The sequence below is a fragment of the Channa argus genome, unplaced genomic scaffold (assembly GCF_033026475.1).
Source record: "Channa argus isolate prfri unplaced genomic scaffold, Channa argus male v1.0 Contig020, whole genome shotgun sequence".
In the NCBI taxonomy this organism is placed as follows: Eukaryota; Metazoa; Chordata; class Actinopteri; order Anabantiformes; family Channidae; genus Channa; species Channa argus.
The window spans coordinates 333,513-359,923 of NW_027125239.1; the positions used below are offsets into that span (position 1 = coordinate 333,513).

Sequence of the window (26,411 nt, forward strand, 5' to 3'; positions counted from 1 at the left end):
TGTGCCGTGGTTTTGTTTATAAATTGTATATTTTGTAAATAGTATTAAATCTGTAGGGGTGAACTGCCATTTTCTTTGGACTGTTTTCACATTAGGGAGTTAGGGTTAGCGACTGTCTTTTGGTTTGTTTATTTCTATCAGGCTAGCTAGCACTTTCTGTGGGAAATGGCTTATTTTGTTTATTATGTTGGCCTTGGTTCGCCCTGAGTTGTAGTGTCATGTTTTGTTTGACACTTTCTTTCGTTTAAAATAAATATCATTCTGTTGGAACATCTCGATCCTGGATTTTGGTTTGGGGATCGGAGAGGGAACATGCTAATTTATCTTTGTATGTTGCACCCTGACCCCCTAGACAGGGGCGTAACAGACCAGTACAGTTATAGTACTTTGTACTTTGCCACATTTATCTTCTTCTTAGCAAGTGTCATGCATTCTGCTTCTCCAGCGTTTTTAAGAGCTGTTGATGATGTCAAATGCAGCTTACGGCCACACTGCTCTCTAAGCGCCCGATCCCGTCCGATCTCAGCAGCCAAATATGGCCGGGCCTTGTTAGTACTTGGTAGGAAGACCGCCTGGGAATACCAGGTGCTGTAAGCTTCTTTGCTTGGGTTTACGGGCAGCACAAGCTGGTGTTACTGCCTATTTATTCATAGAAATTGTTCTATATTTTCATCAAATTTTGTTCTTTCATTGCTGTTTTGCTACTTTATTGGTTTGCCAACCATCGTGCTTCATTACTAGTAGACCATGTTACAGTCCTGGCCATATGTGTTGTTTTTATTTTCTTGTTCTTATAGGTGCCCTGCCTGATTGGCCGGATTGGGGGGCAGTACAGGAAGCTGATTGGTCCATCCTACACTTCCTGGAGTTTTAAAAGTACGGTTCCCAACAGCTAGCGAGGCTCTTTCTGGCATCAGCACCTGTTTGCTTTTCTTGGTTTCCAAACCTTATTTAGCATTTTTGAATTGTTAGGTTTTGTGCCGTGGATTTGTTTCTAAATTGTATATTTTGTAAATAGTATTAAATCTGTAGGGGTGAACTGCCATTTTCTTTGGAGTGTTTTCACATTAGGGAGTTAGGGTTAGCGACTATCTTTTGGTTTGTTTATTTGTATCAGGCTAGCTAACACTTTCGGTGGGAAATGGCTTATTTTGTTTATTATGTTGGCCTTGGTTCGCCCTGAGTTGTAGAGTCATGTTTTGTTTGACACTTTCTTTCGTTTAAAATAAATATCATTCTGTTGGAACATCTCAATCCTGGATTTTGGTTTGAGGATCGGAGAGGGAACATCCAAATTTATCTTTGTCTGTTTCACCCTGACCCCCTAGACAGGGGCGTAACAGACCAGTACAGTTATAGTACTTTGTACTTTGCCATATTTATCTTCTTCTTAGCAAGTGTCATGCATTCTGCTTCTCCAGCGTTTTTAAGAGCTGTTGATGATGTCAAATGCAGCTTACGGCCACACCGCTCTCTAAGCGCCCGATCTCGTCCGATCTCGGCAGCCAAATAGAGCCGGGCCTGGTTAGTACTTGGTAGGAAGACCGCCTGGGAATACCAGGTGCTGTAAGCTTTTTTTGCTTGGGTTTACGGGCAGCACAAGCTGGTGTTACTGCCTATTTATTCATAGAAATTGTTCTATATTTTCATCAAATTTTGTTCTTTCATTGCTGTTTTGCTACTTTATTGGTTTGCCAACCATCGTGCTTCATTACTAGTAGACCATGTTACGGTCCTGGCCATATGTGTTGTTTTTATTTTCTTGTTCTTATAGGTGCCCTGCCTGATTGGCCGGATTGGGGGGCAGTACAGGAAGCTGATTGGTCCATCCTACACTTCCTGGAGTTTTAAAAGTACGGTTCCTAACAGCAAGCGAGGCTCTTTCTGGCATCAGCACCTGTTTGCTGTTCTTGGTTTCCAAACCTTATTTAGCATTTTTGAATTGTTAGGTTTTGTGACGTGGTTTTGTTATAAATTGTATATTTTGTAAATAGTATTAAATCTGTAGGGGTGAACTGCCATTTTCTTTGGACCGTTTTCACATTAGGGAGTTAGGGTTAGCGACTGTCTTTTGGTTTGTTTATTTCTATCAGGCTAGCTAGCACTTTCTGTGGGAAATGGCTTATTTTGTTTATTATGTTGGCCTTGGTTCGCCATGAGTTGTGTCATTTTTTGTTTGTCACTTTCTTTCGTTTAAAATAAATATCATTCTGTTGGAACATTTCGATCCTGGATTTTGGTTTGGGGATCGGAGAGGGAACATGCTAATTTATCTTTGTATGTTGCACCCTGACCCCCTAGACAGGGGCGTAACAGACCAGTACAGTTATAGTACTTTGTACTTTGCCACATTTATCTTCTTCTTAGCAAGTGTCATGCATTCTGCTTCTCCAGCGTTTTTAAGAGCTGTTGATGATGTCAAATGCAGCTTACGGCCCCACCGCTCTCTAAGCGCCCGATCTCGTCCGATCTCGGCAGCCAAATAGAGCCGGGCCTGGTTAGTACTTGGTAGGAAGACCGCCTGGGAATACCAGGTGCTGTAAGCTTTTTTGCTTGGGTTTACGGGCAGCACAAGCTGGTGTTACTGCCTATTTATTCATAGAAATTGTTCTATATTTTCATCAAATTTTGTTCTTTCATTGCTGTTTTGCTACTTTATTGGTTTGCCAACCATCGTGCTTCATTACTAGTAGACCATGTTACGGTCCTGGCCATATGTGTTGTTTTTATTTTCTTGTTCTTATAGGTGCCCTGCCTGATTGGCCGGATTGGGGGGCAGTACAGGAAGCTGATTGGTCCATCCTACACTTCCTGGAGTTTTAAAAGTACGGTTCCCAACAGCAAGCGAGGCTCTTTCTGGCATCAGCACCTGTTTGCTGTTCTTGGTTTCCAAACCTTATTTAGCATTTTTGAATTGTTAGGTTTTGTGACGTGGTTTTGTTATAAATTGTATATTTTGTAAATAGTATTAAATCTGTAGGGGTGAACTGCCATTTTCTTTGGACCGTTTTCACATTAGGGAGTTAGGGTTAGCGACTGTCTTTTGGTTTGTTTATTTCTATCAGGCTAGCTAGCACTTTCTGTGGGAAATGGCTTATTTTGTTTATTATGTTGGCCTTGGTTCGCCATGAGTTGTGTCATTTTTTGTTTGTCACTTTCTTTCGTTTAAAATAAATATCATTCTGTTGGAACATCTCGATCCTGGATTTTGGTTTGGGGATCGGAGAGGGAACATGCTAATTTATCTTTGTATGTTGCACCCTGACCCCCTAGACAGGGGCGTAACAGACCAGTACAGTTATAGTACTTTGTACTTTGCCACATTTATCTTCTTCTTAGTAAGTGTCATGCATTCTGCTTCTCTAGCGTTTTTAAGAGCTGTTGATGATGTCAAATGCAGCTTACGGCCAAACCGCTCTCTAAGCGCCCGATCTCGTCCGATCTCGGCAGCCAAATAGAGCCGGGCCTGGTTAGTACTTGGTAGGAAGACCGCCTGGGAATACCAGGTGCTGTAAGCTTTTTTGCTTGGGTTTACGGGCAGCACAAGCTGGTGTTACTGCCTATTTATTCATAGAAATTGTTCTATATTTTCATCAAATTTTGTTCTTTCATTGCTGTTTTGCTACTTTATTGGTTTGCCAACCATCGTGCTTCATTACTAGTAGACCATGTTACGGTCCTGGCCATATGTGTTGTTTTTATTTTCTTGTTCTTATAGGTGCCCTGCCTGATTGGCCGGATTGGGGGGCAGTACAGGAAGCTGATTGGTCCATCCTACACTTCCTGGAGTTTTAAAAGTACGGTTCCCAACAGCAAGCGAGGCTCTTTCTGGCATCAGCACCTGTTTGCTGTTCTTGGTTTCCAAACCTTATTTAGCATTTTTGAATTGTTAGGTTTTGTGACGTGGTTTTGTTATAAATTGTATATTTTGTAAATAGTATTAAATCTGTAGGGGTGAACTGCCATTTTCTTTGGACCGTTTTCACATTAGGGAGTTAGGGTTAGCGACTGTCTTTTGGTTTGTTTATTTCTATCAGGCTAGCTAGCACTTTCTGTGGGAAATGGCTTATTTTGTTTATTATGTTGGCCTTGGTTCGCCCTGAGTTGTAGTGTCATGTTTTGTTTGACACTTTCTTTCGTTTAAAATAAATATCATTCTGTTGGAACATCTCGATCCTGGATTATGGTTTGGAGACCGGAGAGGGAACATCCTAATTTATCTTTGTATGTTGCACCCTGACCCCCTAGACAGGGGCGTAACAGACCAGTACAGTTATAGTACTTTGTACTTTGCCACATTTATCTTCTTCTTAGCAAGTGTCATGCATTCTGCTTCTCCAGCGTTTTTAAGAGCTGTTGATGATGTCAAATGCAGCTTACGGCCACACCGCTCTCTAAGCGCCTGATCTCGTCCGATCTCGGCAGCCAAATAGAGCCGGGCCTGGTTAGTACTTGGTAGGAAGACCGCCTGGGAATACCAGGTGCTGTAAGCTTTTTTGCTTGGGTTTACGGGCAGCACAAGCTGGTGTTACTGCCTATTTATTCATAGAAATTGTTCTATATTTTCATCAAATTTTGTTCTTTCATTGCTGTTTTGCTACTTTATTGGTTTGCCAACCATCGTGCTTCATTACTAGTAGACCATGTTACGGTCCTGGCCATATGTGTTGTTTTTATTTTCTTGTTCTTATAGGTGCCCTGCCTGATTGGCCAGATTGGGGGGCAGTACAGGAAGCTGATTGGTCCATCCTACACTTCCTGGAGTTTTAAAAGTACGGTTCCCAACAGCAAGCGAGGCTCTTTCTGGCATCAGCACCTGTTTGCTGTTCTTGGTTTCCAAACCTTATTTAGCATTTTTGAATTGTTAGGTTTTGTGACGTGGTTTTGTTATAAATTGTATATTTTGTAAATAGTATTAAATCTGTAGGGGTGAACTGCCATTTTCTTTGGACCGTTTTCACATTAGGGAGTTAGGGTTAGCGACTGTCTTTTGGTTTGTTTATTTCTATCAGGCTAGCTAGCACTTTCTGTGGTAAATGGCTTATTTTGTTTATTATGTTGGCCTTGGTTCGCCATGAGTTGTGTCATTTTTTGTTTGTCACTTTCTTTCGTTTAAAATAAATATCATTCTGTTGGAACATCTCGATCCTGGATTTTGGTTTGGGGATCGGAGAGGGAACATGCTAATTTATCTTTGTATGTTGCACCCTGACCCCCTAGACAGGGGCGTAACAGACCAGTACAGTTATAGTACTTTGTACTTTGCCACATTTATCTTCTTCTTAGCAAGTGTCATGCATTCTGCTTCTCCAGCGTTTTTAAGAGCTGTTGATGATGTCAAATGCAGCTTACGGCCCCACCGCTCTCTAAGCGCTCGATCTCGTCCGATCTCGGCAGCCAAATAGAGCCGAGCCTGGTTAGAACTTGGTAGGAAGACCGCCTGGGAATACCAGGTGCTGTAAGCTTTTTTGCTTAGGTTTACGGGCAGCACAAGCTGGTGTTACTGCCTATTTATTCATAGAAATTGTTCTATATTTTCATCAAATTTTGTTCTTTCATTGCTGTTTTGCTACTTTATTGGTTTGCCAACCATCGTGCTTCATTACTAGTAGACCATGTTACGGTCCTGGCCATATGTGTTGTTTTTATTTTCTTGTTCTTATAGGTGCCCTGCCTGATTGGCCGGATTGGGGGGCAGTACAGGAAGCTGATTGGTCCATCCTACACTTCCTGGAGTTTTAAAAGTACGGTTCCCAACAGCAAGCGAGGCTCTTTCTGGCATCAGCACCTGTTTGCTGTTCTTGGTTTCCAAACCTTATTTAGCATTTTTGAATTGTTAGGTTTTGTGACGTGGTTTTGTTATAAATTGTATATTTTGTAAATAGTATTAAATCTGTAGGGGTGAACTGCCATTTTCTTTGGACTGTTTTCACATTAGGGAGTTAGGGTTAGCGACTGTCTTTTGGTTTGTTTATTTCTATCAGGCTAGCTAGCACTTTCTGTGGGAAATGGCTTATTTTGTTTATTATGTTGGCCTTGGTTCGCCCTGAGTTGTAGTGTCATGTTTTGTTTGACACTTTCTTTCGTTTAAAATAAATATCATTCTGTTGGAACATCTCGATCCTGGATTTTGGTTTGGGGATCGGAGAGGGAACATGCTAATTTATCTTTGTATGTTGCACCCTGACCCCCTAGACAGGGGCGTAACAGACCAGTACAGTTATAGTACTTTGTACTTTGCCACATTTATCTTCTTCTTAGCAAGTGTCATGCATTCTGCTTCTCCAGCGTTTTTAAGAGCTGTTGATGATGTCAAATGCAGCTTACGGCCACACTGCTCTCTAAGCGCCCGATCCCGTCCGATCTCAGCAGCCAAATATGGCCGGGCCTTGTTAGTACTTGGTAGGAAGACCGCCTGGGAATACCAGGTGCTGTAAGCTTCTTTGCTTGGGTTTACGGGCAGCACAAGCTGGTGTTACTGCCTATTTATTCATAGAAATTGTTCTATATTTTCATCAAATTTTGTTCTTTCATTGCTGTTTTGCTACTTTATTGGTTTGCCAACCATCGTGCTTCATTACTAGTAGACCATGTTACAGTCCTGGCCATATGTGTTGTTTTTATTTTCTTGTTCTTATAGGTGCCCTGCCTGATTGGCCGGATTGGGGGGCAGTACAGGAAGCTGATTGGTCCATCCTACACTTCCTGGAGTTTTAAAAGTACGGTTCCCAACAGCTAGCGAGGCTCTTTCTGGCATCAGCACCTGTTTGCTTTTCTTGGTTTCCAAACCTTATTTAGCATTTTTGAATTGTTAGGTTTTGTGCCGTGGATTTGTTTATAAATTGTATATTTTGTAAATAGTATTAAATCTGTAGGGGTGAACTGCCATTTTCTTTGGAGTGTTTTCACATTAGGGAGTTAGGGTTAGCGACTATCTTTTGGTTTGTTTATTTCTATCAGGCTAGCTAACACTTTCGGTGGGAAATGGCTTATTTTGTTTATTATGTTGGCCTTGGTTCGCCCTGAGTTGTAGAGTCATGTTTTGTTTGACACTTTCTTTCGTTTAAAATAAATATCATTCTGTTGGAACATCTCGATCCTGGATTATGGTTTGAGGATCGGAGAGGGAACATCCAAATTTATCTTTGTCTGTTTCACCCTGACCCCCTAGACAGGGGCGTAACAGACCAGTACAGTTATAGTACTTTGTACTTTGCCATATTTATCTTCTTCTTAGCAAGTGTCATGCATTCTGCTTCTCCAGCGTTTTTAAGAGCTGTTGATGATGTCAAATGCAGCTTACGGCCACACCGCTCTCTAAGCGCCCGATCTCGTCCGATCTCGGCAGCCAAATAGAGCCGGGCCTGGTTAGTACTTGGTAGGAAGACCGCCTGGGAATACCAGGTGCTGTAAGCTTTTTTGCTTGGGTTTACGGGCAGCACAAGCTGGTGTTACTGCCTATTTATTCATAGAAATTGTTCTATATTTTCATCAAATTTTGTTCTTTCATTGCTGTTTTGCTACTTTATTGGTTTGCCAACCATCGTGCTTCATTACTAGTAGACCATGTTACGGTCCTGGCCATATGTGTTGTTTTTATTTTCTTGTTCTTATAGGTGCCCTGCCTGATTGGCCAGATTGGGGGGCAGTACAGGAAGCTGATTGGTCCATCCTACACTTCCTGGAGTTTTAAAAGTACGGTTCCCAACAGCAAGCGAGGCTCTTTCTGGCATCAGCACCTGTTTGCTGTTCTTGGTTTCCAAACCTTATTTAGCATTTTTGAATTGTTAGGTTTTGTGACGTGGTTTTGTTATAAATTGTATATTTTGTAAATAGTATTAAATCTGTAGGGGTGAACTGCCATTTTCTTTGGACCGTTTTCACATTAGGGAGTTAGGGTTAGCGACTGTCTTTTGGTTTGTTTATTTCTATCAGGCTAGCTAGCACTTTCTGTGGGAAATGGCTTATTTTGTTTATTATGTTGGCCTTGGTTCGCCATGAGTTGTGTCATTTTTTGTTTGTCACTTTCTTTCGTTTAAAATAAATATCATTCTGTTGGAACATCTCGATCCTGGATTTTGGTTTGGGGATCGGAGAGGGAACATGCTAATTTATCTTTGTATGTTGCACCCTGACCCCCTAGACAGGGGCGTAACAGACCAGTACAGTTATAGTACTTTGTACTTTGCCACATTTATCTTCTTCTTAGCAAGTGTCATGCATTCTGCTTCTCCAGCGTTTTTAAGAGCTGTTGATGATGTCAAATGCAGCTTACGGCCCCACCGCTCTCTAAGCGCTCGATCTCGTCCGATCTCGGCAGCCAAATAGAGCCGAGCCTGGTTAGAACTTGGTAGGAAGACCGCCTGGGAATACCAGGTGCTGTAAGCTTTTTTGCTTAGGTTTACGGGCAGCACAAGCTGGTGTTACTGCCTATTTATTCATAGAAATTGTTCTATATTTTCATCAAATTTTGTTCTTTCATTGCTGTTTTGCTACTTTATTGGTTTGCCAACCATCGTGCTTCATTACTAGTAGACCATGTTACGGTCCTGGCCATATGTGTTGTTTTTATTTTCTTGTTCTTATAGGTGCCCTGCCTGATTGGCCGGATTGGGGGGCAGTACAGGAAGCTGATTGGTCCATCCTACACTTCCTGGAGTTTTAAAAGTACGGTTCCCAACAGCAAGCGAGGCTCTTTCTGGCATCAGCACCTGTTTGCTGTTCTTGGTTTCCAAACCTTATTTAGCATTTTTGAATTGTTAGGTTTTGTGACGTGGTTTTGTTATAAATTGTATATTTTGTAAATAGTATTAAATCTGTAGGGGTGAACTGCCATTTTCTTTGGACCGTTTTCACATTAGGGAGTTAGGGTTAGCGACTGTCTTTTGGTTTGTTTATTTCTATCAGGCTAGCTAGCACTTTCTGTGGGAAATGGCTTATTTTGTTTATTATGTTGGCCTTGGTTCGCCATGAGTTGTGTCATTTTTTGTTTGTCACTTTCTTTCGTTTAAAATAAATATCATTCTGTTGGAACATCTCGATCCTGGATTTTGGTTTGGGGATCGGAGAGGGAACATGCTAATTTATCTTTGTATGTTGCACCCTGACCCCCTAGACAGGGGCGTAACAGACCAGTACAGTTATAGTACTTTGTACTTTGCCACATTTATCTTCTTCTTAGCAAGTGTCATGCATTCTGCTTCTCCAGCGTTTTTAAGAGCTGTTGATGATGTCAAATGCAGCTTACGGCCACACTGCTCTCTAAGCGCCCGATCCCGTCCGATCTCAGCAGTCAAATATGGCCGGGCCTTGTTAGTACTTGGTAGGAAGACCGCCTGGGAATACCACGTGCTGTAAGCTTCTTTGCTTGGGTTTACGGGCAGCACAAGCTGGTGTTACTGCCTATTTATTCATAGAAATTGTTCTATATTTTCATCAAATTTTGTTCTTTCATTGCTGTTTTGCTACTTTATTGGTTTGCCAACCATCGTGCTTCATTACTAGTAGACCATGTTACAGTCCTGGCCATATGTGTTGTTTTTATTTTCTTGTTCTTATAGGTGCCCTGCCTGATTGGCCGGATTGGGGGGCAGTACAGGAAGCTGATTGGTCCATCCTACACTTCCTGGAGTTTTAAAAGTACGGTTCCCAACAGCTAGCGAGGCTCTTTCTGGCATCAGCACCTGATTGCTTTTCTTGGTTTCCAAACCTTATTTAGCATTTTTGAATTGTTAGGTTTTGTGCCGTGGATTTGTTTATAAATTGTATATTTTGTAAATAGTATTAAATCTGTAGGGGTGAACTGCCATTTTCTTTGGAGTGTTTTCACATTAGGGAGTTAGGGTTAGCGACTATCTTTTGGTTTGTTTATTTCTATCAGGCTAGCTAACACTTTCGGTGGGAAATGGCTTATTTTGTTTATTATGTTGGCCTTGGTTCGCCCTGAGTTGTAGAGTCATGTTTTGTTTGACACTTTCTTTCGTTTAAAATAAATATCATTCTGTTGGAACATCTCAATCCTGGATTTTGGTTTGAGGATCGGAGAGGGAACATCCAAATTTATCTTTGTCTGTTTCACCCTGACCCCCTAGACAGGGGCGTAACAGACCAGTACAGTTATAGTACTTTGTACTTTGCCATATTTATCTTCTTCTTAGCAAGTGTCATGCATTCTGCTTCTCCAGCGTTTTTAAGAGCTGTTGATGATGTCAAATGCAGCTTACGGCCACACCGCTCTCTAAGCGCCCGATCTCGTCCGATCTCGGCAGCCAAATAGAGCCGGGCCTGGTTAGTACTTGGTAGGAAGACCGCCTGGGAATACCAGGTGCTGTAAGCTTTTTTGCTTGGGTTTACGGGCAGCACAAGCTGGTGTTACTGCCTATTTATTCATAGAAATTGTTCTATATTTTCATCAAATTTTGTTCTTTCATTGCTGTTTTGCTACTTTATTGGTTTGCCAACCATCGTGCTTCATTACTAGTAGACCATGTTACGGTCCTGGCCATATGTGTTGTTTTTATTTTCTTGTTCTTATAGGTGCCCTGCCTGATTGGCCGGATTGGGGGGCAGTACAGGAAGCTGATTGGTCCATCCTACACTTCCTGGAGTTTTAAAAGTACGGTTCCTAACAGCAAGCGAGGCTCTTTCTGGCATCAGCACCTGTTTGCTGTTCTTGGTTTCCAAACCTTATTTAGCATTTTTGAATTGTTAGGTTTTGTGACGTGGTTTTGTTATAAATTGTATATTTTGTAAATAGTATTAAATCTGTAGGGGTGAACTGCCATTTTCTTTGGACCGTTTTCACATTAGGGAGTTAGGGTTAGCGACTGTCTTTTGGTTTGTTTATTTCTATCAGGCTAGCTAGCACTTTCTGTGGGAAATGGCTTATTTTGTTTATTATGTTGGCCTTGGTTCGCCATGAGTTGTGTCATTTTTTGTTTGTCACTTTCTTTCGTTTAAAATAAATATCATTCTGTTGGAACATCTCGATCCTGGATTTTGGTTTGGGGATCGGAGAGGGAACATGCTAATTTATCTTTGTATGTTGCACCCTGACCCCCTAGACAGGGGCGTAACAGACCAGTACAGTTATAGTACTTTGTACTTTGCCACATTTATCTTCTTCTTAGCAAGTGTCATGCATTCTGCTTCTCCAGCGTTTTTAAGAGCTGTTGATGATGTCAAATGCAGCTTACGGCCCCACCGCTCTCTAAGCGCCCGATCTCGTCCGATCTCGGCAGCCAAATAGAGCCGGGCCTGGTTAGTACTTGGTAGGAAGACCGCCTGGGAATACCAGGTGCTGTAAGCTTTTTTGCTTGGGTTTACGGGCAGCACAAGCTGGTGTTACTGCCTATTTATTCATAGAAATTGTTCTATATTTTCATCAAATTTTGTTCTTTCATTGCTGTTTTGCTACTTTATTGGTTTGCCAACCATCGTGCTTCATTACTAGTAGACCATGTTACGGTCCTGGCCATATGTGTTGTTTTTATTTTCTTGTTCTTATAGGTGCCCTGCCTGATTGGCCGGATTGGGGGGCAGTACAGGAAGCTGATTGGTCCATCCTACACTTCCTGGAGTTTTAAAAGTACGGTTCCCAACAGCAAGCGAGGCTCTTTCTGGCATCAGCACCTGTTTGCTGTTCTTGGTTTCCAAACCGTATTTAGCATTTTTGAATTGTTAGGTTTTGTGACGTGGTTTTGTTATAAATTGTATATTTTGTAAATAGTATTAAATCTGTAGGGGTGAACTGCCATTTTCTTTGGACCGTTTTCACATTAGGGAGTTAGGGTTAGCGACTGTCTTTTGGTTTGTTTATTTCTATCAGGCTAGCTAGCACTTTCTGTGGGAAATGGCTTATTTTGTTTATTATGTTGGCCTTGGTTCGCCCTGAGTTGTGTCATTTTTTGTTTGTCACTTTCTTTCGTTTAAAATAAATATCATTCTGTTGGAACATCTCGATCCTGGATTTTGGTTTGGGGATCGGAGAGGGAACATGCTAATTTATCTTTGTATGTTGCACCCTAACCCCCTAGACAGGGGCGTAAAAGACCAGTACAGTTATAGTACTTTGTACTTTGCCACATTTATCTTCTTCTTAGCAAGTGTCATGCATTCTGCTTCTCCAGCGTTTTTAAGAGCTGTTGATGATGTCAAATGCAGCTTACGGCCACACCGCTCTCTAAGCGCCCGATCTCGTCCGATCTCGGCAGCCAAATAGAACCGGGCCTGGTTAGTACTTGGTAGGAAGACCGCCTGGGAATACCAGGTGCTGTAAGCTTTTTTGCTTGGGTTTACGGGCAGCACAAGCTGGTGTTACTGCCTATTTATTCATAGAAATTGTTCTATATTTTCATCAAATTTTGTTCTTTCATTGCTGTTTTGCTACTTTATTGGTTTGCCAACCATCGTGCTTCATTACTAGTAGACCATGTTACGGTCCTGGCCATATGTGTTGTTTTTATTTTCTTGTTCTTATAGGTGCCCTGCCTGATTGGCCGGATTGGGGGGCAGTACAGGAAGCTGATTGGTCCATCCTACACTTCCTGGAGTTTTAAAAGTACGGTTCCCAACAGCAAGCGAGGCTCTTTCTGGCAGCAGCACCTGTTTGCTGTTCTTGGTTTCCAAACCTTATTTAGCATTTTTGAATTGTTAGGTTTTGTGACGTGGTTTTGTTATAAATTGTATATTTTGTAAATAGTATTAAATCTGTAGGGGTGAACTGCCATTTTCTTTGGACCGTTTTCACATTAGGGAGTTAGGGTTAGCGACTGTCTTTTGGTTTGTTTATTTCTATCAGGCTAGCTAGCACTTTCTGTGGGAAATGGCTTATTTTGTTTATTATGTTGGCCTTGGTTCGCCATGAGTTGTGTCATTTTTTGTTTGTCACTTTCTTTCGTTTAAAATAAATATCATTCTGTTGGAACATCTCGATCCTGGATTTTGGTTTGGGGATCGGAGAGGGAATATGCTAATTTATCTTTGTATGTTGCACCCTGACCCCCTAGACAGGGGCGTAACAGACCAGTACAGTTATAGTACTTTGTACTTTGCCACATTTATCTTCTTCTTAGTAAGTGTCATGCATTCTGCTTCTCTAGCGTTTTTAAGAGCTGTTGATGATGTCAAATGCAGCTTACGGCCAAACCGCTCTCTAAGCGCCCGATCTCGTCCGATCTCGGCAGCCAAATAGAGCCGGGCCTGGTTAGTACTTGGTAGGAAGACCGCCTGGGAATACCAGGTGCTGTAAGCTTTTTTGCTTGGGTTTACGGGCAGCACAAGCTGGTGTTACTGCCTATTTATTCATAGAAATTGTTCTATATTTTCATCAAATTTTGTTCTTTCATTGCTGTTTTGCTACTTTATTGGTTTGCCAACCATCGTGCTTCATTACTAGTAGACCATGTTACGGTCCTGGCCATATGTGTTGTTTTTATTTTCTTGTTCTTATAGGTGCCCTGCCTGATTGGCCGGATTGGGGGGCAGTACAGGAAGCTGATTGGTCCATCCTACACTTCCTGGAGTTTTAAAAGTACGGTTCCCAACAGCAAGCGAGGCTCTTTCTGGCATCAGCACCTGTTTGCTGTTCTTGGTTTCCAAACCTTATTTAGCATTTTTGAATTGTTAGGTTTTGTGACGTGGTTTTGTTATAAATTGTATATTTTGTAAATAGTATTAAATCTGTAGGGGTGAACTGCCATTTTCTTTGGACCGTTTTCACATTAGGGAGTTAGGGTTAGCGACTGTCTTTTGGTTTGTTTATTTCTATCAGGCTAGCTAGCACTTTCTGTGGGAAATGGCTTATTTTGTTTATTATGTTGGCCTTGGTTCGCCCTGAGTTGTAGTGTCATGTTTTGTTTGACACTTTCTTTCGTTTAAAATAAATATCATTCTGTTGGAACATCTCGATCCTGGATTATGGTTTGGAGACCGGAGAGGGAACATCCTAATTTATCTTTGTATGTTGCACCCTGACCCCCTAGACAGGGGCGTAACAGACCAGTACAGTTATAGTACTTTGTACTTTGCCACATTTATCTTCTTCTTAGCAAGTGTCATGCATTCTGCTTCTCCAGCGTTTTTAAGAGCTGTTGATGATTCCAAATGCAGCTTACGGCCACACCGCTCTCTAAGCGCCCGATCTCGTCCGATCTCGGCAGCCAAATAGAGCCGGGCCTGGTTAGTACTTGGTAGGAAGACCGCCTGGGAATACCAGGTGCTGTAAGCTTTTTTGCTTGGGTTTACGGGCAGCACAAGCTGGTGTTACTGCCTATTTATTCATAGAAATTGTTCTATATTTTCATCAAATTTTGTTCTTTCATTGCTGTTTTGCTACTTTATTGGTTTGCCAACCATCGTGCTTCATTACTAGTAGACCATGTTACGGTCCTGGCCATATGTGTTGTTTTTATTTTCTTGTTCTTATAGGTGCCCTGCCTGATTGGCCAGATTGGGGGGCAGTACAGGAAGCTGATTGGTCCATCCTACACTTCCTGGAGTTTTAAAAGTACGGTTCCCAACAGCAAGCGAGGCTCTTTCTGGCATCAGCACCTGTTTGCTGTTCTTGGTTTCCAAACCTTATTTAGCATTTTTGAATTGTTAGGTTTTGTGACGTGGTTTTGTTATAAATTGTATATTTTGTAAATAGTATTAAATCTGTAGGGGTGAACTGCCATTTTCTTTGGACCGTTTTCACATTAGGGAGTTAGGGTTAGCGACTGTCTTTTGGTTTGTTTATTTCTATCAGGCTAGCTAGCACTTTCTGTGGGAAATGGCTTATTTTGTTTATTATGTTGGCCTTGGTTCGCCATGAGTTGTGTCATTTTTTGTTTGTCACTTTCTTTCGTTTAAAATAAATATCATTCTGTTGGAACATCTCGATCCTGGATTTTGGTTTGGGGATCGGAGAGGGAACATGCTAATTTATCTTTGTATGTTGCACCCTGACCCCCTAGACAGGGGCGTAACAGACCAGTACAGTTATAGTACTTTGTACTTTGCCACATTTATCTTCTTCTTAGCAAGTGTCATGCATTCTGCTTCTCCAGCGTTTTTAAGAGCTGTTGATGATGTCAAATGCAGCTTACGGCCCCACCGCTCTCTAAGCGCTCGATCTCGTCCGATCTCGGCAGCCAAATAGAGCCGAGCCTGGTTAGAACTTGGTAGGAAGACCGCCTGGGAATACCAGGTGCTGTAAGCTTTTTTGCTTAGGTTTACGGGCAGCACAAGCTGGTGTTACTGCCTATTTATTCATAGAAATTGTTCTATATTTTCATCAAATTTTGTTCTTTCATTGCTGTTTTGCTACTTTATTGGTTTGCCAACCATCGTGCTTCATTACTAGTAGACCATGTTACGGTCCTGGCCATATGTGTTGTTTTTATTTTCTTGTTCTTATAGGTGCCCTGCCTGATTGGCCGGATTGGGGGGCAGTACAGGAAGCTGATTGGTCCATCCTACACTTCCTGGAGTTTTAAAAGTACGGTTCCCAACAGCAAGCGAGGCTCTTTCTGGCATCAGCACCTGTTTGCTGTTCTTGGTTTCCAAACCTTATTTAGCATTTTTGAATTGTTAGGTTTTGTGACGTGGTTTTGTTATAAATTGTATATTTTGTAAATAGTATTAAATCTGTAGGGGTGAACTGCCATTTTCTTTGGACCGTTTTCACATTAGGGAGTTAGGGTTAGCGACTGTCTTTTGGTTTGTTTATTTCTATCAGGCTAGCTAGCACTTTCTGTGGGAAATGGCTTATTTTGTTTATTATGTTGGCCTTGGTTCGCCATGAGTTGTGTCATTTTTTGTTTGTCACTTTCTTTCGTTTAAAATAAATATCATTCTGTTGGAACATCTCGATCCTGGATTTTGGTTTGGGGATCGGAGAGGGAACATGCTAATTTATCTTTGTATGTTGCACCCTGACCCCCTAGACAGGGGCGTAACAGACCAGTACAGTTATAGTACTTTGTACTTTGCCACATTTATCTTCTTCTTAGCAAGTGTCATGCATTCTGCTTCTCCAGCGTTTTTAAGAGCTGTTGATGATGTCAAATGCAGCTTACGGCCACACTGCTCTCTAAGCGCCCGATCCCGTCCGATCTCAGCAGTCAAATATGGCCGGGCCTTGTTAGTACTTGGTAGGAAGACCGCCTGGGAATACCACGTGCTGTAAGCTTCTTTGCTTGGGTTTACGGGCAGCACAAGCTGGTGTTACTGCCTATTTATTCATAGAAATTGTTCTATATTTTCATCAAATTTTGTTCTTTCATTGCTGTTTTGCTACTTTATTGGTTTGCCAACCATCGTGCTTCATTACTAGTAGACCATGTTACAGTCCTGGCCATATGTGTTGTTTTTATTTTCTTGTTCTTATAGGTGCCCTGCCTGATTGGCCGGATTGGGGGGCAGTACAGGAAGCTGATTGGTCCATCCTACACTTCCTGGAGTTTTAAAAGTACGGTTCCCAACAGCTAGCGAGGCTCTTTCTGGCATCAGCACCTGTTTGCTTTTCTTGGTTTCCAAACCTTATTTAGCATTTTTGAATTGTTAGGTTTTGTGCCGTGGATTTGTTTATAAATTGTATATTTTGTAAATAGTATTAAATCTGTAGGGGTGAACTGCCATTTTCTTTGGAGTGTTTTCACATTAGGGAGTTAGGGTTAGCGACTATCTTTTGGTTTGTTTATTTCTATCAGGCTAGCTAACACTTTCGGTGGGAAATGGCTTATTTTGTTTATTATGTTGGCCTTGGTTCGCCCTGAGTTGTAGAGTCATGTTTTGTTTGACACTTTCTTTCGTTTAAAATAAATATCATTCTGTTGGAACATCTCAATCCTGGATTTTGGTTTGAGGATCGGAGAGGGAACATCCAAATTTATCTTTGTCTGTTTCACCCTGACCCCCTAGACAGGGGCGTAACAGACCAGTACAGTTATAGTACTTTGTACTTTGCCATATTTATCTTCTTCTTAGCAAGTGTCATGCATTCTGCTTCTCCAGCGTTTTTAAGAGCTGTTGATGATGTCAAATGCAGCTTACGGCCACACCGCTCTCTAAGCGCCCGATCTCGTCCGATCTCGGCAGCCAAATAGAGCCGGGCCTGGTTAGTACTTGGTAGGAAGACCGCCTGGGAATACCAGGTGCTGTAAGCTTTTTTGCTTGGGTTTACGGGCAGCACAAGCTGGTGTTACTGCCTATTTATTCATAGAAATTGTTCTATATTTTCATCAAATTTTGTTCTTTCATTGCTGTTTTGCTACTTTATTGGTTTGCCAACCATCGTGCTTCATTACTAGTAGACCATGTTACGGTCCTGGCCATATGTGTTGTTTTTATTTTCTTGTTCTTATAGGTGCCCTGCCTGATTGGCCGGATTGGGGGGCAGTACAGGAAGCTGATTGGTCCATCCTACACTTCCTGGAGTTTTAAAAGTACGGTTCCTAACAGCAAGCGAGGCTCTTTCTGGCATCAGCACCTGTTTGCTGTTCTTGGTTTCCAAACCTTATTTAGCATTTTTGAATTGTTAGGTTTTGTGACGTGGTTTTGTTATAAATTGTATATTTTGTAAATAGTATTAAATCTGTAGGGGTGAACTGCCATTTTCTTTGGACCGTTTTCACATTAGGGAGTTAGGGTTAGCGACTGTCTTTTGGTTTGTTTATTTCTATCAGGCTAGCTAGCACTTTCTGTGGGAAATGGCTTATTTTGTTTATTATGTTGGCCTTGGTTCGCCATGAGTTGTGTCATTTTTTGTTTGTCACTTTCTTTCGTTTAAAATAAATATCATTCTGTTGGAACATCTCGATCCTGGATTTTGGTTTGGGGATCGGAGAGGGAACATGCTAATTTATCTTTGTATGTTGCACCCTGACCCCCTAGACAGGGGCGTAACAGACCAGTACAGTTATAGTACTTTGTACTTTGCCACATTTATCTTCTTCTTAGCAAGTGTCATGCATTCTGCTTCTCCAGCGTTTTTAAGAGCTGTTGATGATGTCAAATGCAGCTTACGGCCCCACCGCTCTCTAAGCGCCCGATCTCGTCCGATCTCGGCAGCCAAATAGAGCCGGGCCTGGTTAGTACTTGGTAGGAAGACCGCCTGGGAATACCAGGTGCTGTAAGCTTTTTTGCTTGGGTTTACGGGCAGCACAAGCTGGTGTTACTGCCTATTTATTCATAGAAATTGTTCTATATTTTCATCAAATTTTGTTCTTTCATTGCTGTTTTGCTACTTTATTGGTTTGCCAACCATCGTGCTTCATTACTAGTAGACCATGTTACGGTCCTGGCCATATGTGTTGTTTTTATTTTCTTGTTCTTATAGGTGCCCTGCCTGATTGGCCGGATTGGGGGGCAGTACCGGAAGCTGATTGGTCCATCCTACACTTCCTGGAGTTTTAAAAGTACGGTTCCCAACAGCAAGCGAGGCTCTTTCTGGCATCAGCACCTGTTTGCTGTTCTTGGTTTCCAAACCGTATTTAGCATTTTTGAATTGTTAGGTTTTGTGACGTGGTTTTGTTATAAATTGTATATTTTGTAAATAGTATTAAATCTGTAGGGGTGAACTGCCATTTTCTTTGGACCGTTTTCACATTAGGGAGTTAGGGTTAGCGACTGTCTTTTGGTTTGTTTATTTCTATCAGGCTAGCTAGCACTTTCTGTGGGAAATGGCTTATTTTGTTTATTATGTTGGCCTTGGTTCGCCCTGAGTTGTGTCATTTTTTGTTTGTCACTTTCTTTCGTTTAAAATAAATATCATTCTGTTGGAACATCTCGATCCTGGATTTTGGTTTGGGGATCGGAGAGGGAACATGCTAATTTATCTTTGTATGTTGCACCCTGACCCCCTAGACAGGGGCGTAAAAGACCAGTACAGTTATAGTACTTTGTACTTTGCCACATTTATCTTCTTCTTAGCAAGTGTCATGCATTCTGCTTCTCCAGCGTTTTTAAGAGCTGTTGATGATGTCAAATGCAGCTTACGGCCACACCGCTCTCTAAGCGCCCGATCTCGTCCGATCTCGGCAGCCAAATAGAACCGGGCCTGGTTAGTACTTGGTAGGAAGACCGCCTGGGAATACCAGGTGCTGTAAGCTTTTTTGCTTGGGTTTACGGGCAGCACAAGCTGGTGTTACTGCCTATTTATTCATAGAAATTGTTCTATATTTTCATCAAATTTTGTTCTTTCATTGCTGTTTTGCTACTTTATTGGTTTGCCAACCATCGTGCTTCATTACTAGTAGACCATGTTACGGTCCTGGCCATATGTGTTGTTTTTATTTTCTTGTTCTTATAGGTGCCCTGCCTGATTGGCCGGATTGGGGGGCAGTACAGGAAGCTGATTGGTCCATCCTACACTTCCTGGAGTTTTAAAAGTACGGTTCCCAACAGCAAGCGAGGCTCTTTCTGGCATCAGCACCTGTTTGCTGTTCTTGGTTTCCAAACCTTATTTAGCATTTTTGAATTGTTAGGTTTTGTGACGTGGTTTTGTTATAAATTGTATATTTTGTAAATAGTATTAAATCTGTAGGGGTGAACTGCCATTTTCTTTGGACCGTTTTCACATTAGGGAGTTAGGGTTAGCGACTGTCTTTTGGTTTGTTTATTTCTATCAGGCTAGCTAGCACTTTCTGTGGGAAATGGCTTATTTTGTTTATTATGTTGGCCTTGGTTCGCCATGAGTTGTGTCATTTTTTGTTTGTCACTTTCTTTCGTTTAAAATAAATATCATTCTGTTGGAACATCTCGATCCTGGATTTTGGTTTGGGGATCGGAGAGGGAATATGCTAATTTATCTTTGTATGTTGCACCCTGACCCCCTAGACAGGGGCGTAACAGACCAGTACAGTTATAGTACTTTGTACTTTGCCACATTTATCTTCTTCTTAGTAAGTGTCATGCATTCTGCTTCTCTAGCGTTTTTAAGAGCTGTTGATGATGTCAAATGCAGCTTACGGCCAAACCGCTCTCTAAGCGCCCGATCTCGTCCGATCTCGGCAGCCAAATAGAGCCGGGCCTGGTTAGTACTTGGTAGGAAGACCGCCTGGGAATACCAGGTGCTGTAAGCTTTTTTGCTTGGGTTTACGGGCAGCACAAGCTGGTGTTACTGCCTATTTATTCATAGAAATTGTTCTATATTTTCATCAAATTTTGTTCTTTCATTGCTGTTTTGCTACTTTATTGGTTTGCCAACCATCGTGCTTCATTACTAGTAGACCATGTTACGGTCCTGGCCATATGTGTTGTTTTTATTTTCTTGTTCTTATAGGTGCCCTGCCTGATTGGCCGGATTGGGGGGCAGTACAGGAAGCTGATTGGTCCATCCTACACTTCCTGGAGTTTTAAAAGTACGGTTCCCAACAGCAAGCGAGGCTCTTTCTGGCATCAGCACCTGTTTGCTGTTCTTGGTTTCCAAACCTTATTTAGCATTTTTGAATTGTTAGGTTTTGTGACGTGGTTTTGTTATAAATTGTATATTTTGTAAATAGTATTAAATCTGTAGGGGTGAACTGCCATTTTCTTTGGACCGTTTTCACATTAGGGAGTTAGGGTTAGCGACTGTCTTTTGGTTTGTTTATTTCTATCAGGCTAGCTAGCACTTTCTGTGGGAAATGGCTTATTTTGTTTATTATGTTGGCCTTGGTTCGCCCTGAGTTGTAGTGTCATGTTTTGTTTGACACTTTCTTTCGTTTAAAATAAATATCATTCTGTTGGAACATCTCGATCCTGGATTATGGTTTGGAGACCGGAGAGGGAACATCCTAATTTATCTTTGTATGTTGCACCCTGACCCCCTAGACAGGGGCGTAACAGACCAGTACAGTTATAGTACTTTGTACTTTGCCACATTTATCTTCTTCTTAGCAAGTGTCATGCATTCTGCTTCTCCAGCGTTTTTAAGAGCTGTTGATGATGTCAAATGCAGCTTACGGCCACACCGCTCTCTAAGCGCCCGATCTCGTCCGATCTCGGCAGCCAAATAGAGCCGGGCCTGGTTAGTACTTGGTAGGAAGACCGCCTGGGAATACCAGGTGCTGTAAGCTTTTTTGCTTGGGTTTACGGGCAGCACAAGCTGGTGTTACTGCCTATTTATTCATAGAAATTGTTCTATATTTTCATCAAATTTTGTTCTTTCATTGCTGTTTTGCTACTTTATTGGTTTGCCAACCATCGTGCTTCATTACTAGTAGACCATGTTACGGTCCTGGCCATATGTGTTGTTTTTATTTTCTTGTTCTTATAGGTGCCCTGCCTGATTGGCCAGATTGGGGGGCAGTACAGGAAGCTGATTGGTCCATCCTACACTTCCTGGAGTTTTAAAAGTACGGTTCCCAACAGCAAGCGAGGCTCTTTCTGGCATCAGCACCTGTTTGCTGTTCTTGGTTTCCAAACCTTATTTAGCATTTTTGAATTGTTAGGTTTTGTGACGTGGTTTTGTTATAAATTGTATATTTTGTAAATAGTATTAAATCTGTAGGGGTGAACTGCCATTTTCTTTGGACCGTTTTCACATTAGGGAGTTAGGGTTAGCGACTGTCTTTTGGTTTGTTTATTTCTATCAGGCTAGCTAGCACTTTCTGTGGGAAATGGCTTATTTTGTTTATTATGTTGGCCTTGGTTCGCCATGAGTTGTGTCATTTTTTGTTTGTCACTTTCTTTCGTTTAAAATAAATATCATTCTGTTGGAACATCTCGATCCTGGATTTTGGTTTGGGGATCGGAGAGGGAACATGCTAATTTATCTTTGTATGTTGCACCCTGACCCCCTAGACAGGGGCGTAACAGACCAGTACAGTTATAGTACTTTGTACTTTGCCACATTTATCTTCTTCTTAGCAAGTGTCATGCATTCTGCTTCTCCAGCGTTTTTAAGAGCTGTTGATGATGTCAAATGCAGCTTACGGCCCCACCGCTCTCTAAGCGCTCGATCTCGTCCGATCTCGGCAGCCAAATAGAGCCGAGCCTGGTTAGAACTTGGTAGGAAGACCGCCTGGGAATACCAGGTGCTGTAAGCTTTTTTGCTTAGGTTTACGGGCAGCACAAGCTGGTGTTACTGCCTATTTATTCATAGAAATTGTTCTATATTTTCATCAAATTTTGTTCTTTCATTGCTGTTTTGCTACTTTATTGGTTTGCCAACCATCGTGCTTCATTACTAGTAGACCATGTTACGGTCCTGGCCATATGTGTTGTTTTTATTTTCTTGTTCTTATAGGTGCCCTGCCTGATTGGCCGGATTGGGGGGCAGTACAGGAAGCTGATTGGTCCATCCTACACTTCCTGGAGTTTTAAAAGTACGGTTCCCAACAGCAAGCGAGGCTCTTTCTGGCATCAGCACCTGTTTGCTGTTCTTGGTTTCCAAACCTTATTTAGCATTTTTGAATTGTTAGGTTTTGTGACGTGGTTTTGTTATAAATTGTATATTTTGTAAATAGTATTAAATCTGTAGGGGTGAACTGCCATTTTCTTTGGACCGTTTTCACATTAGGGAGTTAGGGTTAGCGACTGTCTTTTGGTTTGTTTATTTCTATCAGGCTAGCTAGCACTTTCTGTGGGAAATGGCTTATTTTGTTTATTATGTTGGCCTTGGTTCGCCATGAGTTGTGTCATTTTTTGTTTGTCACTTTCTTTCGTTTAAAATAAATATCATTCTGTTGGAACATCTCGATCCTGGATTTTGGTTTGGGGATCGGAGAGGGAACATGCTAATTTATCTTTGTATGTTGCACCCTGACCCCCTAGACAGGGGCGTAACAGACCAGTACAGTTATAGTACTTTGTACTTTGCCACATTTATCTTCTTCTTAGCAAGTGTCATGCATTCTGCTTCTCCAGCGTTTTTAAGAGCTGTTGATGATGTCAAATGCAGCTTACGGCCACACTGCTCTCTAAGCGCCCGATCCCGTCCGATCTCAGCAGCCAAATATGGCCGGGCCTTGTTAGTACTTGGTAGGAAGACCGCCTGGGAATACCACGTGCTGTAAGCTTCTTTGCTTGGGTTTACGGGCAGCACAAGCTGGTGTTACTGCCTATTTATTCATAGAAATTGTTCTATATTTTCATCAAATTTTGTTCTTTCATTGCTGTTTTGCTACTTTATTGGTTTGCCAACCATCGTGCTTCATTACTAGTAGACCATGTTACAGTCCTGGCCATATGTGTTGTTTTTATTTTCTTGTTCTTATAGGTGCCCTGCCTGATTGGCCGGATTGGGGGGCAGTACAGGAAGCTGATTGGTCCATCCTACACTTCCTGGAGTTTTAAAAGTACGGTTCCCAACAGCTAGCGAGGCTCTTTCTGGCATCAGCACCTGTTTGCTTTTCTTGGTTTCCAAACCTTATTTAGCATTTTTGAATTGTTAGGTTTTGTGCCGTGGATTTGTTTATAAATTGTATATTTTGTAAATAGTATTAAATCTGTAGGGGTGAACTGCCATTTTCTTTGGAGTGTTTTCACATTAGGGAGTTAGGGTTAGCGACTATCTTTTGGTTTGTTTATTTCTATCAGGCTAGCTAACACTTTCGGTGGGAAATGGCTTATTTTGTTTATTATGTTGGCCTTGGTTCGCCCTGAGTTGTAGAGTCATGTTTTGTTTGACACTTTCTTTCGTTTAAAATAAATATCATTCTGTTGGAACATCTCAATCCTGGATTTTGGTTTGAGGATCGGAGAGGGAACATCCAAATTTATCTTTGTCTGTTTCACCCTGACCCCCTAGACAGGGGCGTAACAGACCAGTACAGTTATAGTACTTTGTACTTTGCCATATTTATCTTCTTCTTAGCAAGTGTCATGCATTCTGCTTCTCCAGCGTTTTTAAGAGCTGTTGATGATGTCAAATGCAGCTTACGGCCACACCGCTCTCTAAGCGCCCGATCTCGTCCGATCTCGGCAGCCAAATAGAGCCGGGCCTGGTTAGTACTTGGTAGGAAGACCGCCTGGGAATACCAGGTGCTGTAAGCTTTTTTGCTTGGGTTTACGGGCAGCACAAGCTGGTGTTACTGCCTATTTATTCATAGAAATTGTTCTATATTTTCATCAAATTTTGTTCTTTCATTGCTGTTTTGCTACTTTATTGGTTTGCCAACCATCGTGCTTCATTACTAGTAGACCATGTTACGGTCCTGGCCATATGTGTTGTTTTTATTTTCTTGTTCTTATAGGTGCCCTGCCTGATTGGCCGGATTGGGGGGCAGTACAGGAAGCTGATTGGTCCATCCTACACTTCCTGGAGTTTTAAAAGTACGGTTCCTAACAGCAAGCGAGGCTCTTTCTGGCATCAGCACCTGTTTGCTGTTCTTGGTTTCCAAACCTTATTTAGCATTTTTGAATTGTTAGGTTTTGTGACGTGGTTTTGTTATAAATTGTATATTTTGTAAATAGTATTAAATCTGTAGGGGTGAACTGCCATTTTCTTTGGACCGTTTTCACATTAGGGAGTTAGGGTTAGCGACTGTCTTTTGGTTTGTTTATTTCTATCAGGCTAGCTAGCACTTTCTGTGGGAAATGGCTTATTTTGTTTATTATGTTGGCCTTGGTTCGCCATGAGTTGTGTCATTTTTTGTTTGTCACTTTCTTTCGTTTAAAATAAATATCATTCTGTTGGAACATCTCGATCCTGGATTTTGGTTTGGGGATCGGAGAGGGAACATGCTAATTTATCTTTGTATGTTGCACCCTGACCCCCTAGACAGGGGCGTAACAGACCAGTACAGTTATAGTACTTTGTACTTTGCCACATTTATCTTCTTCTTAGCAAGTGTCATGCATTCTGCTTCTCCAGCGTTTTTAAGAGCTGTTGATGATGTCAAATGCAGCTTACGGCCCCACCGCTCTCTAAGCGCCCGATCTCGTCCGATCTCGGCAGCCAAATAGAGCCGGGCCTGGTTAGTACTTGGTAGGAAGACCGCCTGGGAATACCAGGTGCTGTAAGCTTTTTTGCTTGGGTTTACGGGCAGCACAAGCTGGTGTTACTGCCTATTTATTCATAGAAATTGTTCTATATTTTCATCAAATTTTGTTCTTTCATTGCTGTTTTGCTACTTTATTGGTTTGCCAACCATCGTGCTTCATTACTAGTAGACCATGTTACGGTCCTGGCCATATGTGTTGTTTTTATTTTCTTGTTCTTATAGGTGCCCTGCCTGATTGGCCGGATTGGGGGGCAGTACAGGAAGCTGATTGGTCCATCCTACACTTCCTGGAGTTTTAAAAGTACGGTTCCCAACAGCAAGCGAGGCTCTTTCTGGCATCAGCACCTGTTTGCTGTTCTTGGTTTCCAAACCGTATTTAGCATTTTTGAATTGTTAGGTTTTGTGACGTGGTTTTGTTATAAATTGTATATTTTGTAAATAGTATTAAATCTGTAGGGGTGAACTGCCATTTTCTTTGGACCGTTTTCACATTAGGGAGTTAGGGTTAGCGACTGTCTTTTGGTTTGTTTATTTCTATCAGGCTAGCTAGCACTTTCTGTGGGAAATGGCTTATTTTGTTTATTATGTTGGCCTTGGTTCGCCCTGAGTTGTGTCATTTTTTGTTTGTCACTTTCTTTCGTTTAAAATAAATATCATTCTGTTGGAACATCTCGATCCTGGATTTTGGTTTGGGGATCGGAGAGGGAACATGCTAATTTATCTTTGTATGTTGCACCCTGACCCCCTAGACAGGGGCGTAAAAGACCAGTACAGTTATAGTACTTTGTACTTTGCCACATTTATCTTCTTCTTAGCAAGTGTCATGCATTCTGCTTCTCCAGCGTTTTTAAGAGCTGTTGATGATGTCAAATGCAGCTTACGGCCACACCGCTCTCTAAGCGCCCGATCTCGTCCGATCTCGGCAGCCAAATAGAACCGGGCCTGGTTAGTACTTGGTAGGAAGACCGCCTGGGAATACCAGGTGCTGTAAGCTTTTTTGCTTGGGTTTACGGGCAGCACAAGCTGGTGTTACTGCCTATTTATTCATAGAAATTGTTCTATATTTTCATCAAATTTTGTTCTTTCATTGCTGTTTTGCTACTTTATTGGTTTGCCAACCATCGTGCTTCATTACTAGTAGACCATGTTACGGTCCTGGCCATATGTGTTGTTTTTATTTTCTTGTTCTTATAGGTGCCCTGCCTGATTGGCCGGATTGGGGGGCAGTACAGGAAGCTGATTGGTCCATCCTACACTTCCTGGAGTTTTAAAAGTACGGTTCCCAACAGCAAGCGAGGCTCTTTCTGGCATCAGCACCTGTTTGCTGTTCTTGGTTTCCAAACCTTATTTAGCATTTTTGAATTGTTAGGTTTTGTGACGTGGTTTTGTTATAAATTGTATATTTTGTAAATAGTATTAAATCTGTAGGGGTGAACTGCCATTTTCTTTGGACCGTTTTCACATTAGGGAGTTAGGGTTAGCGACTGTCTTTTGGTTTGTTTA

General features: G+C 41.8%; 27 pseudogenes; all 27 read left to right on the forward strand.

Moving 5' to 3' along the window:
* The first annotated feature begins 478 nt into the window (after positions 1 to 478).
* LOC137114735 (5S ribosomal RNA) lies at positions 479 to 597 on the forward strand (annotated as a pseudogene).
* An 857-nt stretch (positions 598 to 1,454) lies between these two features.
* LOC137114927 (5S ribosomal RNA) lies at positions 1,455 to 1,573 on the forward strand (annotated as a pseudogene).
* An 854-nt stretch (positions 1,574 to 2,427) lies between these two features.
* LOC137115295 (5S ribosomal RNA) lies at positions 2,428 to 2,546 on the forward strand (annotated as a pseudogene).
* An 853-nt stretch (positions 2,547 to 3,399) lies between these two features.
* On the forward strand, positions 3,400 to 3,518 carry LOC137115175 (5S ribosomal RNA; annotated as a pseudogene).
* An 856-nt stretch (positions 3,519 to 4,374) lies between these two features.
* LOC137115247 (5S ribosomal RNA) lies at positions 4,375 to 4,493 on the forward strand (annotated as a pseudogene).
* An 853-nt stretch (positions 4,494 to 5,346) lies between these two features.
* LOC137114753 (5S ribosomal RNA) lies at positions 5,347 to 5,465 on the forward strand (annotated as a pseudogene).
* Positions 5,466 to 6,321: 856 nt separating this feature from the next.
* Positions 6,322 to 6,440, forward strand: LOC137114736 (5S ribosomal RNA; annotated as a pseudogene).
* Positions 6,441 to 7,297: 857 nt separating this feature from the next.
* LOC137114928 (5S ribosomal RNA) lies at positions 7,298 to 7,416 on the forward strand (annotated as a pseudogene).
* Positions 7,417 to 8,269: 853 nt separating this feature from the next.
* Positions 8,270 to 8,388, forward strand: LOC137114754 (5S ribosomal RNA; annotated as a pseudogene).
* An 853-nt stretch (positions 8,389 to 9,241) lies between these two features.
* Positions 9,242 to 9,360, forward strand: LOC137114786 (5S ribosomal RNA; annotated as a pseudogene).
* Positions 9,361 to 10,217: 857 nt separating this feature from the next.
* Positions 10,218 to 10,336, forward strand: LOC137114930 (5S ribosomal RNA; annotated as a pseudogene).
* Positions 10,337 to 11,189: 853 nt separating this feature from the next.
* On the forward strand, positions 11,190 to 11,308 carry LOC137115296 (5S ribosomal RNA; annotated as a pseudogene).
* Positions 11,309 to 12,161: 853 nt separating this feature from the next.
* Positions 12,162 to 12,280, forward strand: LOC137114551 (5S ribosomal RNA; annotated as a pseudogene).
* An 853-nt stretch (positions 12,281 to 13,133) lies between these two features.
* Positions 13,134 to 13,252, forward strand: LOC137115176 (5S ribosomal RNA; annotated as a pseudogene).
* Positions 13,253 to 14,108: 856 nt separating this feature from the next.
* LOC137114931 (5S ribosomal RNA) lies at positions 14,109 to 14,227 on the forward strand (annotated as a pseudogene).
* Positions 14,228 to 15,080: 853 nt separating this feature from the next.
* LOC137114755 (5S ribosomal RNA) lies at positions 15,081 to 15,199 on the forward strand (annotated as a pseudogene).
* An 853-nt stretch (positions 15,200 to 16,052) lies between these two features.
* LOC137114787 (5S ribosomal RNA) lies at positions 16,053 to 16,171 on the forward strand (annotated as a pseudogene).
* Positions 16,172 to 17,028: 857 nt separating this feature from the next.
* On the forward strand, positions 17,029 to 17,147 carry LOC137114932 (5S ribosomal RNA; annotated as a pseudogene).
* Positions 17,148 to 18,000: 853 nt separating this feature from the next.
* Positions 18,001 to 18,119, forward strand: LOC137115297 (5S ribosomal RNA; annotated as a pseudogene).
* Positions 18,120 to 18,972: 853 nt separating this feature from the next.
* On the forward strand, positions 18,973 to 19,091 carry LOC137114552 (5S ribosomal RNA; annotated as a pseudogene).
* Positions 19,092 to 19,944: 853 nt separating this feature from the next.
* LOC137115177 (5S ribosomal RNA) lies at positions 19,945 to 20,063 on the forward strand (annotated as a pseudogene).
* Positions 20,064 to 20,919: 856 nt separating this feature from the next.
* Positions 20,920 to 21,038, forward strand: LOC137114933 (5S ribosomal RNA; annotated as a pseudogene).
* Positions 21,039 to 21,891: 853 nt separating this feature from the next.
* On the forward strand, positions 21,892 to 22,010 carry LOC137114757 (5S ribosomal RNA; annotated as a pseudogene).
* Positions 22,011 to 22,863: 853 nt separating this feature from the next.
* LOC137114798 (5S ribosomal RNA) lies at positions 22,864 to 22,982 on the forward strand (annotated as a pseudogene).
* Positions 22,983 to 23,839: 857 nt separating this feature from the next.
* Positions 23,840 to 23,958, forward strand: LOC137114935 (5S ribosomal RNA; annotated as a pseudogene).
* An 853-nt stretch (positions 23,959 to 24,811) lies between these two features.
* On the forward strand, positions 24,812 to 24,930 carry LOC137115298 (5S ribosomal RNA; annotated as a pseudogene).
* An 853-nt stretch (positions 24,931 to 25,783) lies between these two features.
* Positions 25,784 to 25,902, forward strand: LOC137114553 (5S ribosomal RNA; annotated as a pseudogene).
* Positions 25,903 to 26,411: the final 509 nt, after the last annotated feature.